Source organism: Sciurus carolinensis, chromosome 13 (genome assembly GCF_902686445.1).
Source record: "Sciurus carolinensis chromosome 13, mSciCar1.2, whole genome shotgun sequence".
Lineage (NCBI taxonomy): Eukaryota > Metazoa > Chordata > Mammalia > Rodentia > Sciuridae > Sciurus > Sciurus carolinensis.
In genome coordinates, this window is record NC_062225.1 from 76,348,356 (window position 1) to 76,368,408 (window position 20,053).

General features: G+C 47.7%; 1 protein-coding gene across 1 annotated transcript in view; it reads right to left on the reverse strand.

The window, feature by feature from the left end:
• Klhl29 (kelch like family member 29) overlaps positions 1-20,053 on the reverse strand; it is a 285,354-nt gene that overhangs the window by 206,489 nt on the left and 58,812 nt on the right. Inside the window, exon 2 of the mRNA XM_047523183.1 lies at positions 3,523-3,630. The gene's annotated coding sequence lies outside the window, so the exon portion shown is untranslated. The remainder of the gene's footprint in view (positions 1-3,522; positions 3,631-20,053) is intronic.

Genomic DNA, 20,053 nt, shown 5'->3' on the forward strand with positions numbered 1-20,053 from the left:
CAGAGGAGGGGCTGCAGAGGTCCCCAGGGCAGGCTAGGAAAGACAGCAACAGTCTGAGGACGAGGGGACAACTGAATACAGGTGGCGACCAGAGCAGCCCTGAGATGTCTGCATGGCCACGTGCACTGAGGCCCATCCTGGGGCGGGAACCACGGTGGCAGATGGACGTGGACAAGGAGGCAGCAGAGAGGAAGAAGGTCTTCCATTGAGACCATTGGAGGTCTCAATGGAGCAAGGCTGTCCTCGTCGGGGGTGAAGTCAGGCAGAGGACAGGAGTGTGGTCGGAGAGGGCACCTGCAGATCGATTTGGAGGAAGTGAAGCTGCGGTGAGCGAGGAAGCCCAGGGTGTGGCACCTGGAACCGCTCCAAGTCCCGCTGTCTGTGGAGACGTGTGCAGTGTCCTCGGAGGATGCAGGGCACACAGAGCGTTCGTTTGCTGAGGGGAGGGGCAAAGGGTCTGGACAGGCAGCACTGGGATGGTGCCACAGTCCCAGCGACAGAGGCAGGGGCGGCTGCACCTGGCGGCTCCTCAAAGCTAAGGAGGACCGGTACTCGCCGTCCACCTGTTCCCGAGGCTGGGGTCTGTCAGCACGGTTCTGGGACCAGCCTTTGGTTCTGCCCCGCGTCCTCTGCTTACTGCCCCCTGTGGTGCAGGCATTAGATTTCACCCCCCACCCCCGACTGGTTCTGGTGCCCTTTTTGGTTACTTGGGGGATTTTCATTCATCAAACAGTTCTGAAAGGCAGAGAGCTCCCTCCATGCTTTTTCCTGAACTGGCCTCTTTTGGGGCAGGGTGTGTAGGGACCTGTGAGCTGGTTCAGTTCCCACAGGGAACTGTAGCTGCTTCCACGGGTCACCAGGGGCCATAGGAGGCCACGGCACCTTTGTATCCTCCCAGGAATTAGTGGGAGTCCTACTCGGGAGGGAAGAGTGCACCTCGCACTAGGCCATGTGGCATGGTGCTCTTGAAACGGTCCTGCCTGTGCACAGGGATGGGCTTTCTCGAAGTCCGGAGGGAGTCGGGAGAGGTATGGAGTGGGGAGAAGACAGGGTGCAGCAGACTGAGCCCCACCCTCCAGGACCTGGCCAGGTGGCAGGAAGACAGACAGGAGTCTGCAGTGGGGACCTCTCTCTGATGCTCACACAGGGTGCACCTTATCAGGCATGCCTGGCGAGACCGCCTGCAGGGTCTTCCCATCATAGATCTATTCTTGTTCAAGGTTGGGATGAATGAGAGTCACGTGTCACTCTGTGTCTGGGAACAGAATGCCCCAAACTGGAATCATATTCAAGGAACCAAAGCTCATTGCCCTGGGGGCCTCCCATCCCTTCCTCCCTGCCACAGTCACATGTGAGTGTCCCCAGAAGCCTGCCTCCTGTGACGCGCAACTCCCGAATCTCTTCTTAGATGCTGCTCACCTCTGCCCCTCTTGGAGTGGGGCAGGACTGTCACTGAACCCAGGCTTCACGGTCATGTTTCCAGCTCCCCTTCTCTGACCCCACAGTCCCCAGGGTCTGGGATAATGCATGAGAACAGCTGCCCCCAGTCAGTGGTGCCATGAGGTTCGTGCCAACAGCCCACCAGATCTCTAGGTCAGGAACCCATCTGTTTTCCTCTGGCTGTCCCCATTGGGCTTCTGGGTGGCAGCTGGCTGGAGGCACAGTTGGGTGGTGGGCGCTTTTACATCTTGGCAGCTTGTCTAGGCCGGGTCTGGAGCTTCCTCCTGCTTCCTGCTGAAAACCTCGGCTACCCCAGCCAGGATCCCAGAGCTGCCTTTTCTTTTCTGCACAGGGTTCTGGGAGAGAAAGGCTATCCTCAACCTCACTGCCTCTTAGTCCAAAGAGAAGGCTCTCTGATCAGCAGAGAATGGGCACACAGAAGGACCCCTATGGACTTCATGCTCTGCCCTGATGCAGAGGAAAGTTGGAGTGTGGGTTCCAAATTGGTTGTGGGCAGATGCCAGGAGGCTCCCTATTAGCATGCAGCAATCCTGGAGCCACTACGTCCTGTGCCACCCAGCACTAGGCCCCGTGTGTCCCTGCAGCTGTAGCTTTGGCCCATGGACTTACTTCTTTCTTTTCGTTCCTCTTTTTATACTGGGAATTTAACCCAGGGGCAATTTACCACTGAGTTACATCCTCAGCCCTTTTTATTTTTTATTTTGAGATAAGGTTTCACTAAGTTGCTTAGGACCTCGCTAAGTTCCTGAGGCTGGCTTTGAACTTGCCATCCTCTGGCCTCAGCCTCCGGAGCTGCTGAGATTACAGGGAGTCATAGACTTCCAAAGGCTCAAGTGCTGCAAGGAAATGTGAGGTTGGCCCAGCTGAGCCTCAGCTGTCCTAAGTCCTCGGCCCTTCCTGCCCCCTCTTGACTTGCTTCCTTCCAGCCCTCTTGCTTTGGCAGCAGTAAATGGGGTGAGCCTTGGCAACTCCGGCTGTAGACTTCCCTGCTTCTGTGGGCACATTCCTGGCCTGCTGGTGTTGGAGCAATGCAGATTCATCTCATCAGATTCACAACCTTACAAGATAGGCCACATTCCCCCCTCTCCTGGCTGCCTGATCCTAATTTGAGAATCCAGTCAAAATGTTAGGCCTGAACCTGATTTGAGAATCCACTGTCAAAATGTTAGGCTGGATTTAACCCAAGGAAATAATCAAATGATTATGCAAAGTACATGTGCAGAAATGTTTCTTGTGGTATTATTTGCTATAGCAAAATATTCAAAACATACAAAATGTCCATCATTAGGGCATCAAGTAAATTATGCATATTATTATATCCATATAATATGAAGCCTTGAAAAATGATGACATAGATTTCAATTCACTACTATAAAAAGGTGTTTTAATGTGTACTGTTGAGTTAAAATAACATTTCACTGAGTAGTATACATAGTCTGATAATTGTACGCATGTACAAGCAGGCCTGTGTACATAAGAAAAGTCCAGAGAAAGACACTAAAATGATTATATATGGGGAATATAAGTCATTTATAAAATTTTAGGTACTGTGTGTGTGTGTGTTTACACTGGGACTTAACCCAGGCCCTTGTGCATCCTAAGTATTCCATCTACCACTGAGTTATACCTTCAGTTCTTAATATGGTACCATCTTTTAAGACCTTTTAACAATGAACAGTATTTTCATGACATTTAATAATACATTTTAGTAACAAAAGAGTTAAATTGTAAGTTAAATTGTGAATTATAAATTACAGAAGGAGAGTGACAGTTTTCTACTGGTTACCTCACTGCTGTCCACCCCCAGGTCTAAACCTCCCTCTCCCAGGAAACCCAAGACCCAGAGGAATGAAGAAGAGTCACAGTGTTTGGGGCCAAGATGGCTTCTGGAGGCCCCGGACACCAGTGGATCATACACCTGTGGTAAAAACCTTACCAAACCAAAGAGTGAGGCCCAGCTACAGTTCTCCTCTTCCCCAGACACTCAGTAGGGGAAGAAAGAGCCAGAGGTGCCCAGGTTGGGCGCTTTCCTTATTCCAGGTGAACTGAGCAGAGACCTACCTTGCGCCGCCCGTCTCTGGCAAGTTCAGGATTCGTCCCCAGGATGCAAAAGCCTTGACGGCCACCAACACTCAGCCAAGTGCGAGCATCACGAGGAAGCCAGAAAGTCTGGAAAGAGAGGGGAAAAGAGTGGGGTTGGGGTGGGGAACAGGAATCACTTTTTGCAAAAAGACCTGTTTTGAATTCCGGTATCTTAGATGTCCCCACCCTAAAGGGATGCTCGTCTGTAGCTTGGGTTGTTCCCAGATGCTGGGCCACTTCCTGTGGACCACCTCTGCTGCAGCACACTCAGACAATGGGCACGACAGGCACCAGCAGCACTTGAGAGGAGAGGTGTCCCTCCCCTGTCCCCAGCCAGCCCGCCCTGATCCCCTTATTGAGCCAGTAACACCGGATGAGAGGGAGAACAATGGCATGTCTTCCACCTAATCTGAACAAAGAAACTCCCGTGATGGGGAAAAATAAGAAATTTAAGTCGTTAATGCAGAAAAGGACCCAAACTGAGAATTACAAAAACAAAGCATTACTTCTTTTAGACAATGGGCAAGAAGACCTTGAGGAGGTGAAGGATGGGTTCCTTAGGGAGAATTTAAAAAAATATATATAGATTTAATACCTAGTAGAAGAGGCTATCTATTACAGGAGGCAGGGCCATCCGTTCGCTCTTTCAAATGTAATGTATGAGAAAGTCATCGTCAGCCCGGGAAATGGCATCCTCCCCTGCAAACACACACCACTGCCATTACCTGGGAATCGATATATTTTTTTAAACGGAATATATCATTATCAATTGATTCTCCTTTTTCCTCTTAGTACTCCAGGGTCCTGGGTAGCTGGGGAAAGCTTTAATGTGATATGAAGGATTTGGACAGGTAAATAAGTTATTGTAAACTAATTCCACCTCATGGCCAGCTTCTCTCTGACAACGCCACGCAGGTCTCTCTCAGATCCTCTCCACCTGAGCTTTTTCAGCTGCCACTGACAGGGACACCCGTGAGCCATATCAAATAGCCATTTGAAAGCTGAAGGTGGCAAAAATATTACTTTTCCCAAGGACAGAGTGTTCTTTTTATGATTAAGAAATAACCTCTGTGGGGAGGCAAAGTAAGCCAAGGTCACCATTTAATTCTGACATGGAGCCAAAGTCCTGAGTCCATTTCCTCTGCCAAACTTGTGTGATGCATTTAGGGACATTGATGGCTTTGGCCACAAGGTATTGGCAATGCTGGTGATTAGAAGATCAATATATTTCTGGGAAAGAGCCTCAGCAGATAGGTGCTGGTCAAACCATTTCTAGGTTCTTAAGACTCTCATTCATTCATTCATTCGTAAGCACTTATTGAGCACCTGCTGTATGTTGGGCTAGGTTCTAGGTGCTGGGAACACACGAATGAATGACAATATTCCTGCCCCTGTGGAGCTCATGTCCTCGTGGGGGGAAACATACAAGGAATAGGAAACTTAGGAATAAGTGACAATTCTAGAGCACATGAGAAGGTTATAAGCACTACTTGTAGAGATGAAATAGAGCAGGGTGGGGAATGCATTTGGGGGGCTGGGATGTAGTGTGAACAGGGACAGGGTCAGCCTTATGCATCATGGAATTTGCACCCAGTCTTTTTTTTTTTTTTTGAAGGGTTTCGTTCCATGTCTGAAAAGAATGAGTATACAAAGAACTGAGACAGGAGAAAGCATTGGGTCAATCTAATGAATCTACATGTATTAGAATTTGGGGAAGGTGGAAAAGATTACCTAAACATTTTTAAAAACTGGAAACTGTTACCAAAATAAACTGAAAAAAAAAATCTCTATTAACGCTTCTGAAGAGTCACCACAAAGATTCTTCCCATGATTTTCATTAAACTGGAGAATCTCAATGAGGTGGGGGTCCTCACATGTAGAAGAGAAATAAAAATTCCCCTGACTGGTCCTGGCTTGATAAGTGGCTCCTGTTCCAATTCCCCTGGCTTCTTAAACAATGTGGGTCATGCAGGTGTTTGGGGCAGAAGGGAAGAGCAAGTTAAATGCCTCTGGGGAACATAATTGTGTGTTCCAGGATCAGCAAGGAGGTCACTGTGGCTGGGCCACGGAGCTTCCAGTAGAGATGAAACTGAGAGCTGAGTACCCAGATTGTACATGGCCTTGGAGGCCACGGTGACAGCTGTAAACTGAGCAGAAGTTCCTGGGTACCAAGCGTCAGAAGAGGTTCTCGATTTCTCGGGACAAAATTCTCAGCAGTCAGTATCAGATTAATCTGCATTTCTTCTCCTCAACTAGATGTCTTAACTCCCTCTGGTCAGCTAATGCCTAGCCCTCAGGTTGTAGCCAGGCTGAACGAATACAGTACAGGCCAGTGGGAGTTTGGAGGGACAACACTGCAGAAGGACCACAGGGCAGTCTACAGCCTGCTCTGGTGACAACAGCCTGTCCTTCCTCCTCTGTGACCCCAGAGGCCAGTTCTAGAGATCACTGAAACAAAAATAAAGCACATGCAAAGCTGGGTTCTCTGGGACCTTTTTCAAATGTGCTAATGCAAAGGTCCTGATGTGAATTGACCGCGTTAGCCACTGTAGGCTGTGCTGGATCGATTCTATTTATCCAGGTCTGCTTCCCAAGCTCCCACTCTGTCCTACGTTCTGAGAGGCCCACCTGACCTGTATGGAGGGCATCACAGCTCTGACTTCTGGTTAGGGTCAGTCCTACAGGAACTAGCAGGAGATCAGGGGCTGGTGGTAGGGACTGGCTATGTATTGTCCCTTCCTCACTGCTATGTCTTCAGGGCTGGCCAAGTCCCTCAACTGAGGGTCATGGGGAGAGGATGCTCCATTTGCCTTTCTCTCTGGGTTCCAGTAACCACTTCCTCCCCTTTCCCCTTAGGCTTAGAGGCAGTAATTACCTCCATCTCCATTTATCAGCTCTGGGTACCACCCAAGGTGGCTTCTTTATACTATACCTGCACTTTTATGATTAGTTCTTTTACTTAATTCTCCTCAAATGACACATTTGAATATATGTCTATTTCCTTTTAGGACCCCAATGCATCCAGGGGTAGAGGGCTGAACGCAGGGCTTTGGACCCAAGCAGACGCAACTGGAATTCTGAAACACTGGTACTTAGTTTATGACACCAGGCGAGCTATTTAATTCCCATGAACCTCTATTTTCCATTTTTCAAACTAGAGGACAGGATCCACGAATCCTCCCCTTGCTCCTCCTCAGCAGCATCACCATCTCAGTACTGTCACCTGCACTCCTCTGTGGTGACACCTTGGTCCACTCTGACTAGAAACTCCTCCCTGGAGAGTTTCTAGCAGTTTTTATACATGTTCAGCCTTTATTTATTTATTTTTTCAAATCTTTCCTTTCTTGCTCTTTTTGCCTCCCCTCAACCTCCAGTTCTTGCAGCTAGATCTTCTGGGAGCTTCCTGAGAATCTATGCCATCCTAATATTTGAATCTGGCCCATAGTACCCATGGCATGGTGGTGTATAATAGATCCATGATTCATTATCTTCTTGGGAGGTCTAGAAGCTACCTCCACTCATCTAAATGCATTCTACTCTAATGAGATGCATGGTATTTAAAGTGATTTTAAATGACTAGAAACTGATTTCTAGCAATAATTTTGTTTCTAAGTTAGTGTTATAAAACCCTTAGGTTTCTAATAATCATGGTCTGGGAAAATGAATCTCAGGAACAAGCCTAAGAAATCACAGGGGGTGGGTAGGTAGGGCCTTCCATCTCCAGGTGAGATGACCAGACTTTGAAGTTTTGTTTTGTTTTGTTTTGTTTTTTGGGTACTGGAGATTGAACCCAGAATGTTTTACCACTGAGTCACATCCCCAGTCCTTTTTATTTTTTATTTTGAGACAGGGTCTCACTAAATTGCTTAGAGCCTCGCTAAGCTGCTGAGGCTGGTCTTGAACTTGTCATCCTCTGTCTCAGACACCTGAGTCACTGAGATTACAGGTGTGCATCTCTGTGCCTGGTGGAACTTGATTTTTGACATCTCTGATCAAGCTGACCCTTTCCCTTCTACTAATTTCATCATCAAAGGGCAGCTTATGATCTTAAGGAAAACAAAATTCAAAAGCCAAGGGATAGGGGACTCTAATTTTTTAAAAAAACAGTAAGTAATTAGTCACTAGTGTGAAAGGGGTCTCATGACCTTTACCTTCCCAAAGTGCTTAAGAGATGCCGATTGACTTTGACAAGGCATTAAGACCAATGTATAAGTAAGACTGAAAGGGCTATTTGGGTTAAATGCTGGGAAATCTTCAAACTGAACTCAAAGAAAAATTTTGAGATCCATTCTAACTCAGTCTGTAAGTAAAGATGGTTCCTGACAGGAACCAAATTGATTGCCAAGAGAATTACAAACAAGGGTCCCAGGAATTTTTTTGGAGGGAAACTGTCTATAGAGAAGAAACCAATTAGGGAGTCTCCAGTTTAATACAGGATCAGAAAGCAGCCCTGCCTGACTCAACCACGCTTCTCAATTATGCCCAGCACCTAGTGGTTTAGCACCCCTCAGCAAGTTGGGGAACAGATTCTTCCTTCTTTGGAAAATAAAAGCAAAGGAACCGGAGGCCACATGCCGTAGGAAGAAAGCCAGCCCCACGCCTACTCCTCTGTCTCCTCCACCCTGGCCCTGGGCTTCAGTGTCTGCTCTCAACGCATCTTGCAAGGGGAACACTTAGCCATACTCCTCCTTTTAAGAAGGCAGAAAAACCGGCCATCCATTAATAATATCAACCATGGGCTCACCGCAGCCTGAAGGCGTCTTGCCATCACAAAACAAACATGCTCTGAAGGTTTATCCATCAAGGTTCACGACAGTTCACAGGGGTCTGGAAGACACTGCTTTTAAAGGGGGAGAGCCCACCCAGCAAAATACAGGTTTCCCATTTCCATGAAAGGCCAGAATTGGCCTCTGATGAAATCCATCACTTGTTTTCTACTGCTAGAGAAGCACCGCACGGCAAGCTTTACCGTGGCACATGAGTCTGCAGGGGCCACGGCGCCTGGGGAATTTTTGTCAGGCTTGAAGTGGACCATGTGCTCACTCACCTTTCTAACCGATCTGGGATTTGATTTCTTCTGTTATCCCCATTTTATAGATGAGGAAACAGATCCATGGCAAATAAGCTGTCTGGTCGCACACAAGTCAGTGAGGGAGGCTCAGTCGGGATTCCCGATTCTGAGCCTGTACTCCATGCTTTTGTTCTGGGTTATTAGGGTCCCCTGATCCTGGGAGATGAGAGCTGTCCTATGCAGTCACCACCCTGAGCTGAATAAGGCACCTGAACCAGCTGGTGACCCTTATTCCAGTAGGTTCTTAGTGATCCTCCCCATTTCTTAGCAACCAGATGTCTTGGTGGGGTTCAGGTTACCAAGTGACCCTCACCCTGCACAGTCCCCTCCCAAGAGAGAATCTTCAGCACACCCCTCACTCCTCCCTGCCACACACCTCTGCCAACAGTGAGGCGCTGCTCCCGGATTCTCCACCGGTATTGACTCAGTGTTTCTCAATCCTCTTTCATTACCATCCTCCAGTCCCCCTGCCCAAGAAAAATTAAGTCCAATGACATTCTGATTCTCCCTAACAAGAGAAATTAAGTTCTAGGGACCAAGATTTTGTTGGAGCGCTTTGGAGGGCTACAAATGATTGTAATATCTAAGGTTCCCCATCTGTCCCCCAAACTCTAGGGACTGATTTTCACTTTCTTGGGGGCAAGACTCGGCCCAACCACTCCCTTGAGACTACACGCATGAACTGACTGGCTTTCTTCCAAATCTGCTACTTCTAGACCCTTATCCCAGGGAATGGCACCTCGCTGTCATGAAAACCCCAGGTCTTGCCTCTCCTCTCACCCCTGCCAACACAGCATTGCTCAGAAAACTCAGCTGACTTATCAGTTCTCTCTGCTTTTGACCACTGATGTCCCAGGTCAGGCCTCCTGTCTCTCACCTTGCTATGGTGCACCCTGAATTCCTGTGTTAAAGCCCTAACACCTAACATGATTGTGTTTGAAGGCAGGGACTTATGGCAGTAATCAAGGTTAACAGGGTCATAAGGACAGAGCCCTGACCCAACAGCATTTTCTAACTGGTGTACTTATAAAAGAGGAAAAGAAAATGCACAACTGCCCCCCACCCCGTCTCCTTTGGAGGACACGGGGTGTCTATCTGCAGGCCAGGAAGAGAGCCTGCATCAGAACCTGCCATGCTGAGCCCTGACCAGGGACTTCCCATCTCCGGACCTGGCGACAGATTCATTTCTGTGACAAAGCACTCAGTCTTGTGGTATTTTGTAATGGCAGCATAAGCTAAGTCATACTATCTAGCAGCCAGAGTGAGGATGACACACTTTCCTGAAGGCGACAGCTCCCCAAGTGGCCTCCCTGCCACTAGAGGGATTGTGCTAAACCCCAAGCTGGTGACAGTGCTCCCCAACCAAGAATCACTCATGGTCCTGGGACCCTGGGGAATCCGGGCAAACTGGACTTTTCCCAGTGTCCTGTTGCCCAGATACCCCAGCTCTTCTACCAGTCCCCCTCCCGGGTCCATCTCTCACCGGCCTTCAGGGGTCCTCCTCCTAAAAATGTCTCTTTGGAAGTTTCCCTGCCCTCTCTGGAGTAGAGAGACTCATCAGGCAGACCAGTGGAGACTGTCACAATAGGGGCACATGTGTCACCCACAGAGCCATCTGGATGGGCCAGCCTTGCATAAAAGGGGCCCATCTCCTAGTCCTTCCACTGATTTGGGGCAAGGAGAATATGGAAATAAGGAAAATGGGGTGCCTGCAGACTGAGGGGGTCCTAGGTTATGACATAACAAGACTGTCAGGAATTCAGACTGAAACATTTCAGAAACAAAGTTGCAAATGCAAGTCCCCAAACATTTTCTTGTTGCACAGCAGGCTCCTCAGAAATTAAATAAACTAGGACCCACCCAAACTGGGCCACTCGGTGCCAGCGTATGTTCCCACCACCCGTTGACACAGATTTGCCTGTCACTGGATCAGAACTGGGATGGCCCTTGTGTTTTCTGAAAGCTTCATGATGCTGAAGGTGCCAAATCAATCTACTCCAGCCTGACTGGCCCACGGTGGCCGTGAAGATGTCACCAGAGAGCATACAGCTGGCATGTAGTAGGTGCTCAGTAAAGCTCTGTTGAATGAAGGCAAATGTCTACAAGATGCAACTCATCCTCCACAATTTTTCTTTGCACATCTGGCAGATATCCACACCATAGTTTCATGACTGGAATACAAACTAGTTTAAAAAAAATTCAGACACTGCTTCCAGATTTCGCTCTTATAAACAGGCCTGCATCCTCCCTTTAAATTGCAATAATTCTTTCCCAGATGTTGCTTCTCCTTCAGACCCATAAATTTAAGCTTTTCATGATGACGCTTCACATTTGCCTGAAGCTGCGGGGTGTTTGCAGTGCTTCTGCATCTACTCTGCCTCATTAGGCCGCCTCCCGAGTCCCGGGGGTTGGGGCAGCGCTGACGTCCCTAATTTACTGACAGGCGGGCCAGCTGCCGCTCTACCAAGCAGGACCAGGGTGGGTATGGCTTTTCGTCTCTTTCTGGTGTGCAGAGACATGCAGTGTCCCCTCCTCCAGTGCATCCAGTTCTCCGTGTGGGGTGATTCCTATGGCCCATTCCCACTGCCGTGCGGGCCTCCTGGGTGCTGCCCCTTTAAAAACTCTGACTGAAGTGTGGATAAGTATCTTCCCTGGATTCTCCCTGACACTCTTGGGGCCAGGTTCTAACATTTAAACAAGACTTGACAGAGAGGCCTGGGGAGTAAAACTAAACAACAGGCCAGGAGGTGGAGGAAAGAAAGCAACACACAGCCAGGCAAGATGGTCCCAGCCTGTTCTCCAGCGGGGCTGTGGGTCCTGGTCAGGCTCACCCCACTCCATGGGGCAGACAACAGCTCGGCATCAAGAATGCATGCCTAGCCAAGAGCCTGCTTCAGGTCTGGACCTCTCAAGCAGAGCCCAGAGAGAGTAGGGCTTCCCTGAGGTCTGTCTTTCCTGGTAACTGACCAGGGAATGTTGGCCTGAGTCTCCAGGGGAACCCATGACCCATATCCCAAGTGCTCAAGTGGCCAGCCACATCAGAAAGAGAGCACAGACCATAGCTGTGTGTGTCAGGGAGCTGGAGATGGTCATGGGGGTAGGGGGGACAGCCACCACTCCAGTCTGCTCCCAGGGTCTGGAATGAGCCAGTCCAGCTGTAACTGCAGCTGCTAACACTCAGGGTCCCTCAACATCTCCTGCCTCTTGGGGCCTTTACCTCTTGACAGTTTTGAAAAGAAGTGATGGGGGAGAAGTGGCTTCACAGGGGAACATCGGGTGGGCTGTTGGCCTGTTTCTTGGCCTTCCCCGAGATGCAGAGAGGTCCGTGAACCTGTTCCCAGACAGACGGGTCTGGGCCTACAGGGCACAATCACAGCTTCATTTTGAGTTTCCCTGTGTCCCACGACCCTGTGCAGGGAGGGTTGGACCAGCCTGTGCAGCAGCAACAGCACAGGAGTCACAATCAGAGAGACCTGCGTCTCCATCAGCTCTGCCATTTAATGGCACCGACAGCCTCTGTCTACCTCTACTGCCACCCCTGCCGCAGCCTCCTCCTCTGGACCACGGGATGGCATCCCTGAGAGTCAGGGTTGCTCCAGCGTTGAATGTTCCAGCATAAGAAAGGCACTTAGCCCTCAGCTTCAGCTGCCACCAGTCCCTCTGCTTCACCTGCTCCCCTGCAAGCAGCAAAGTCCAGAACCGACGGCAGATGCTTCGGTGGCTTTATTCCCTCGTGCCACCTCTCCTCCCAACCCCAGCCTTCAGGGCCAGCAGCTGAAAGCACTTTCTTGGCCCCAAGTGGGTCTGGGAGGCACTGCCTCCTCACCCAGTAAAGAGCTATTTTATTTGAATGGATCTGAGGCTGTCTCTACACTCTCTGAGGAAAAAATTTTGTGAAAGAAAGTCTGTGGAGATTATAGGACTTTTTCCCCACATCTGATGAGTTATCCATTTAAAAATAAACCACAGACAGGCATGTTTCTCCATACTCAAGCAGAAAGCAGTTATTACCAGGAATTTCTGTAAGTACTCTGCTTTTCTTGGCCAATGTAGAAACAACCTAGGAACTGAAAATAGAATGAGAAGCTAACTCCGTTTTCCCATCTCCACCAACATGTGTAGGTAAGTGGCTTGGTCCTGTCCTGGCTTCACGTTCCACCTGGAGACCACCAACCTGTGGAGGTGGGGGTGTGGCTTGTGGCAGGGCATTTGCTTAGCATGCTTGAGGCCTTGGGTGTGATCCCCACCACTGCAAAAATGACACATCCCCCCTTCAAATAACTATGAAACTATATTTGAACCTTCAAATATGAAACTATGGCTCATCAACCTCACTGCTCTTTTGCAAAATAAAGCAGTAACAGAGAAGCCAGGCCAGAGTTCAGGACAATCAGTAAGAGAGCATCAAAGGCCACTGGCCGGCATGGCCTCCAGTCCAGCTGTAGGCAGAAGAAAAGAGGGTGCGTGGCAAGCTCAGGGTCACACAGCCCATCAGGAGGAGAGCTAGGACAAGAACTTGAGTTCCCTAGCTCCCTGGCTGTTGTCCTTTCTTTCACCTGATGATGTTTCTACACTTGAGCTGTCACCAAAGAGCTTCTAGGAAAGTCCCCAGAAAGGTTAGGTAACTTATCCCAGCTCCGTCTTCCTTCCTGCAGAAAGCCCCCTCCCCTCCCCTCTCTCATGAGCATTAAATCAAATATTCCTTGCTGCATTACTTTTCAAGCCTGATGTTTCTAAATCCAAAGATATCTATAAATAATACATACTCATTTATATGTACATTTAAAAGATAAAAAAAAACCATAACAAAGGTACCTGTAGATTCTTGTGAATACTAATGGCCTACTCAAAACACAGAGGAAGTAAATGGCTAATGAACATAGGTAGCCACGGTAGCAGCTTCCCTCCCCTCCATCTCGGGCCCTCACCTGAGGGCCTCCATTCGGATCCTTCTCCATTCTCTGCTTCTTCCCACGGTCATATTTAGCCATCTGCTTCTTCTTTTATATGTGGGACTGTGTATTTCTTTTCCCCCTCTTCAGTTTTATATGAAACATTTAGCAATGAAGTAGCAAATAAAAATACTACATATCATGTAGAATTCATATAAAATTGTACTTGGCTTTAACGCATCTAAAGGTTGATAAAAAGAAACACATAGATGCTTCTTAAAGGTCTATTTATATTTTATTACACATCACATTCCATTGAGAAAATTTAGAAGTTGAGGTGGTTCTCTCCGTCACAAGCCAGTGTGGTAAAGATCACCACGTCCAGAGAGCATTTTCCCCTTGGAACACGATGCACTCTCCTTGCATTACCACAATGGACGGAAATGGCGCATGTCATCCATCAGCCCTTCCATTAATCTTTGGAAGGAGGGGTACTTTTTTTTTTTTCCCCCTTAAAGAGTGTACTCTTGGCATCGTCTACCTACCCATCCTCCACCCTGCTCGATGCCTTTCCTAGTGTTCACTCCAAGGTGAGGACCTGGAGGGACACCCTCACATCTGAGCTAGCCTCACGTCTTCCCAGAGAACAATAGCAGCACAAAGGGCAGAGTTAGCTCTGCTGCTGGGACTGCTGGTGGTCCCTGGAGAGAGAGTTCTGGACTGGAGGGGCCAGGAGGGCTTCGTGTCAGGGCTGAAGCTAGGAGGGCCAGAGCACCGGGAAGACCACCAGGAAGATACTCAGAGGGGTATGTGTCTTAGTTTGGGTTCCCCTCAAGCAGAACCTGAGGCAAGGATTTGGACGCAACGGGTTTCTTTGGGAATTGATCCAGAAGGCACTGTGAGGGAGTAGGGCTGGGAGAAAGGAGGAGAGCAGTGGAGGATGCATTAATGAGTGGGAGCCACTGAGAGAAACAGATTCAGTCCTGCTTGGGACCCTCTGAGCCTGTGAGGAGCATCCTTAGACTGTCCGCCAAGAGATAAGGAAGCTGGGTATTTATTTATTCACCATTTCACACCTCTAATTGGTAGAGGGGTGCTCTGGGGGGTCTTAACTTCCCACATCTCCAGCCTGCCCTGTGGGTAGGCTAGGCACCCCCCACCCACAGAGGCAGGAAGTGGGAATTGTCAGTAGGTGATCCTTCAGTGACATTAGGAAACCAGGGTACCATGAGCACTGGAGTACCCTGGGGACTATAGCTTCAGTGCACATCCTGACCCTTCTGAGGGGGCGGGAGACTCACGCTGCTTGCCATAGTAGGAGACCTTGAGTTTGCCCATGCCCACGGTAGATGCCATGTCAGATGTGTTTGTAATGGGCTCATCTGCTATCTGTCGACAGAGCAGCAACCACATATGAAAAATAACACTGAAGAGCAAATTAAGTGATCTGTCTGCAAGCAGCCTGTTTAGATGAGGAAGGGCTGCTGTTGACAAATCTATTAAAATCATACATAAATTATCTAAGAGCACATACATACATGTTCAGAATGAGGGCATTGATTATGGGCATTTTAAAATACAGCCTGGATTAAATCATCTTGTCTCACTTGAATGGAGGGTTGATATTTAAGAAGAGAGGTGGGAAAAAGAAATTATGCCTGTCAACTTCCTGACCAAAAGGAACATTCACACTTCTCATTTTTTCACCTGAAAACACTAAGACTTCTGGGTGTGGTCAAGGTCCTCTACAAGTGGTTATAGGACATAGGAACCCAGAGGCCCTCAAAAAGGGAGATGGGAGAGTGGGGTGGCTAGGTGTGCCTCTCTCGTCAATCCTGGACATGGAATTGAAGCAGGTGATTTATTTGGACAGTGATTTTGGAAGCTCAGGTAGGGGCCTGGGGACATGAGCTGATATGGGAAGGAGGCCAACATGAATGGTTCTCAGAGGGCAGGTCACCAGCCTGAGCAAGCAGGCTAATCCCACTGGGGACTCTGGGAGGCAGGGAGAGTTTCAGAGTTGTCCTACCAGAGCAGCAGGGATGTGGGGTGTTTTCTTCCAACCCGTTTGTCACTGGCAGAGGGCTGCAGGTAGGGAATTAACTCCCTGGCCCTGCAGGTCCAGCCCAAGTGGTCAACAAAGGCTCGAAGGAATGTGGGGAAACGAGCTCCTAGCAAGTGCAAACACACCGTGCTGGAAACTCATAACCCCTGATTACCTGGATGGCATTCAATTTGCCACTTTCAAAAGTCTAACACAAACAGACGACCCCCCACCCCCATGTAATCACTGAATAATATTATAATCATTTTGCATGGAAATTGCATTATTTCCCTGACGGAAGCATAGCCTTCGAACCTCTCGGGGTTTCACTGGCTATATTACTTTTCAAAGTATGAAGTAGCAGGTTCCCATTATCTGGAAAACATTTAAAACAGTAATGGCACAATGCATAGTATGATCCAAATGGAGAGAATGCATGTTCTCCAGGACAGGCACCTTGATTAGTGACTGTGATTGTTAAACACATTTCAGGTAATATAGTGATAATGGACATTAATAGTAGCAATAGTGCTGAAGTGCTGAAATATAATCATTTCTGATTATATTACTATTTCCTTTTGTGGAGCACAGTGCATATTTCCAAACGACTCTGTGCTCATTAAACGACACAAAAGCCCAGCGGCAGGTCGGGAGAAAGGTGGTCAGAGGGGCTCGCAGTTCCTGGTGTTTGGAATCCAGGGAAAGGTGGGCAGAGTTCTCTTGTGGGGTGGGGCCCAGCAGACCCAGTCTCACCTTTGTCACCTGGCTCTTGGGGACCTCTGTCTATATTCAGAGACATTGGCAATGCAGTAGCCAGTAAGAAATGCTTCTGTGTGTAATATAAAATGCTAAAGGGTTTTATTTTTATTTATTTCTTGCAGTGCTGGGGATTGAACCCAGGGTCTCATGCAAGCTAGGCAAGCACTTTATCTCACCCCCAGCCTACTGATTTAAACAAAAAAAAAATTTTTTTTTGTTTTGTTTTTTGAGATGAGGACTTACTGTGTTACCAAGGCTGGTCTCACAGTTACTAGATTCAAGTGATCCTTCTGCATCAGCCTCTCAAGTAGCTGGAACTACAGGTATGCTCCACAGCTCCCAGCAGCTGATCCATTTTTAAATGAGCATTTTACATATTAAATATTTTTGTCTATGCAGAAGTATATAGCCATCTCTCTCCTTCCACATCATCCCTCAAAAACAAGGCTGCCTTATATTCAACATATCTAATACATCAATTAAGACATCAGTTTAATGAACACAGATGTGGCATTATTCTTGGGACAATGACTTCACAATTTTAGTGTTTGGGCATTGGTAGAAACACTTTAAAGGCAACCCAACCAATGGTTAATTGCTGCAAGAAATTGTGAATATTCACCTATGAGGCAAGAGAAAAGAAGTTAAAAAGCAAAACAACTGCTTCAACTTATGGGAATTGGGACCTGTGGCTCGGAATAAAATTTTCAGGCAAGGCCTAATCCTCAGACTCAGAAAGTGCTGTCTCTCAAAAACTTGGATGGAAGTGAGGATCATGAAGCTCTGGAAAACTGTCAGAAGACTCAGAAAGCCGCTCTAGTGATGATAAAAAAGAAAAAACACACAGAGAAGTAAACACACACACTGGAGGTGAAACTACGAGGGTAAGTGTGAATCATGACTCATGAAACAAGTGGAAAAGACAAATTTATAGATTAACACTTTGTGTAGTTTGCAATTTTAAACATATGCAGGAAAAGTAATTAATTAAAGAGCACAAATAGTTTTTGTTACATCTGCATTCCAAAAATTTCATACATTCATTTATGCTTTAAAAAGAATTAAGACCCATTTATTTAGAAGCCTACATAAAAAATATTTTGAAGACCTTTTCTTTGAGAAAGTGGGGAACTGCTTTGTATTTGGGCATAAAATTAATTTTCTTGGGTGGGCAGTCGCTTTCCTGGCAAAGGCCTAATTAATCCAAAGGTCAAGGCTGCTAGAGACACTGGACAGTCTTTAGTCCACCCATCCCTCCATTTTGCAGATGGGAAAAATGAAGCCTAGAGAAAGAAGTAAAACATAGAAGAAAGCCTAGAAATCAGAGCTGGCTTCTCCATAGACTCCCCAGTGACAGAGGCGAGACCTAGGGCTCTTCATTTGTCAAGTGAGGATGATTTGGAACTTTGAACTCACAAGTGATAAATCAACCTCAAAGAACCCACCTGTAGTGGGCCCTGCTAGGCATGGTGTGCTAAGGGCGCCTGCCTTCTCTTTGGGAGGGTGCTTTCTCCAGATCACAGAGCAGGTATCATTACTTAACCTAAGCCAGAACCTCAAACCTGCTTTAAAAAGAATAAGACACATTTATTTAGAAGCCTACATAAATACGAAAATGTGCCTCAGCTCTTCATTCCAAGTAGGAGGAGCACTGCTGAAATTTGCCAGATGGGATCATCCAGTCCCACTTGTCAATCACTCCTGGCCTCCTGGAGCAGCAGATCCAAGCAAAAATCTCTTTTCCCTTCTTGGCGCTGATCAGGTCTCCCACACTTTGGGGCTTGTCAGTCCTGGGCAGGGAGGGGCTGTCACATCTAACCAGGACCTCCTAACAGGAGGGGCAGCTGCTGTAATTAAAACCCTGGAAAGCAGGATCTGTGCTGGCTTAATGAGGCAGCTTTGGGAGTTGAGACTTCCTTTATTTGTCATGCAAAGCCAACCCCCCCCAACCCCAAGCAAAGATAAAGGAGAAGGGGTGTGTTTGCTGGTGGGTGGTGTGTCCTTGTGGAGAAGGAAGAGGGTAGAACAAGATAGAAGAGTCCAGGGAGGTCGTCCATGCACTTACAGGTTCCAGGCAGGCAACAGTGAACTTGATTTCCCACTAGTACCCTTCCCTCAAATGCTTCCCTGTGAAAGGGCTTTTGCAGACAGTGCCTGAAAAATTAACAGCTACACAAGAACTGCTAATCAGGAAGAACTAAAGAGGCAGCCTCAAGGTCAGACTCCTTAAAGTTGGAGGCAGAGAATTTTGGGAGCAGTTACAGAAAGTTCTGGAATTATGATTGAGACTCTGTGGATGCTCAAATCCAAAGGTGGAGACAGAAAGAACCACAGGCTGTCTCAGGCTTTTATGTGTCCAGCTGGGGGAGAAGTCCTGGACCCCACAGTTATGATGTGTGAGGCAAGCTACTTGATCCCTCTGCCTCAGTGTCCTCAGCTGTAAAATGGGGATAACAAGCATTCTCACCATAAGGTTGTTGGGAGATTAAAAGAGGTAAAGCAATAAAATACTCAGAAAAGTGCCCAGTGCACAGTAGTTTCTCTGAGTAAGTGGTGGCGATGATTGCTTGATTTTGTCTTCCATTAAAATGATCTTCTTAAGAGGCAAGTCTGGTTTCCTCTTCTCTGAATCCTTTAGTGGCTTCCCACTTTATAGAAAAAACTCAAGATACTTGGCATGGGTTCTGTGGCCGCAGCCCTGCTTGAGCCACTTCTGTCCTTAGAGTCAAGTGTCCCCCACTCTGAACTACTGGAAGCTTCTGAACCCAGCACCATATGCCTTCCTACCTCCATGCCTGTCCATCTTTGTGGTCTCTCCCTGTCCTATCTGCCCTCAGCTTCTGCTCGGCCACTCCACCACATGTGTCCAATGCCCATCCCCTGAGTTTCTCTAGTTATAATATACATACATTTATCAAGGCACTTTGCCTCCTAGTGATGCTTTGACCAGATGGTTCCTGGTTGGGTGTTGTCCTGTGCCATGTAGGATGTTTAGCAGAGTTTCTGGCCTATTCCCACTAGGAGCCAGTGGTACCTCTTCTCCCTCAAGCCAAGACAATCGAAACATTTTCCCATGTCTCTAAGGATGAGGACAGGGACAAAAATCATCTATCATTTGGAAGCACTGCTCTAGACCAAACTCTAAACCCACTGAACCTACAGGCTACACCTTACTCATGTCTATATCTCTGGGACCTGGTCTAGTAGTTGGCTGGTTATCCCCAAACCCTTGCTTGCTATCTTGCAAACTGTTGCTAAGTTTGATATCTCGTTTGCTCTCCCAGAACCCTTTGACACTGAAGGTCACCCCGTGAAAGCAGAGATCATAATCAAGATATTTAAGGACTAGGAGGCCCGGGCACCAAAAATCATTGGTCAATCAGAACAGTCGCTGGGACAAGTCCCCCATGCCTGGCTGTGCTGGTTGGGTCACACCTTGCTTCAAACACTGTCTTCCCTTGGTTTCCACGTCATAGCATCTCCTATTTCCCCGCTTCTTTGCTGGTGTGATTTCTTAGTCTGTTTTTCAGGATCGCCCTGCTCTCCTTGGCTATTTAATAACACAGCTTCTGAGGATGTTTTCCTAGATTTTTTTTTTCTCTTTTTAAAACTCTATTCTGTCTCCTGAGGTGATTGAATCCCTTCTCAAGGCTTTGATTCCCTCCCCTCCATATGCTGATGACTCCCCAAAACATCTTATCTCCAAACCCACTTTTCCTCTGAGCTCCCGTTCTGCACATCTCA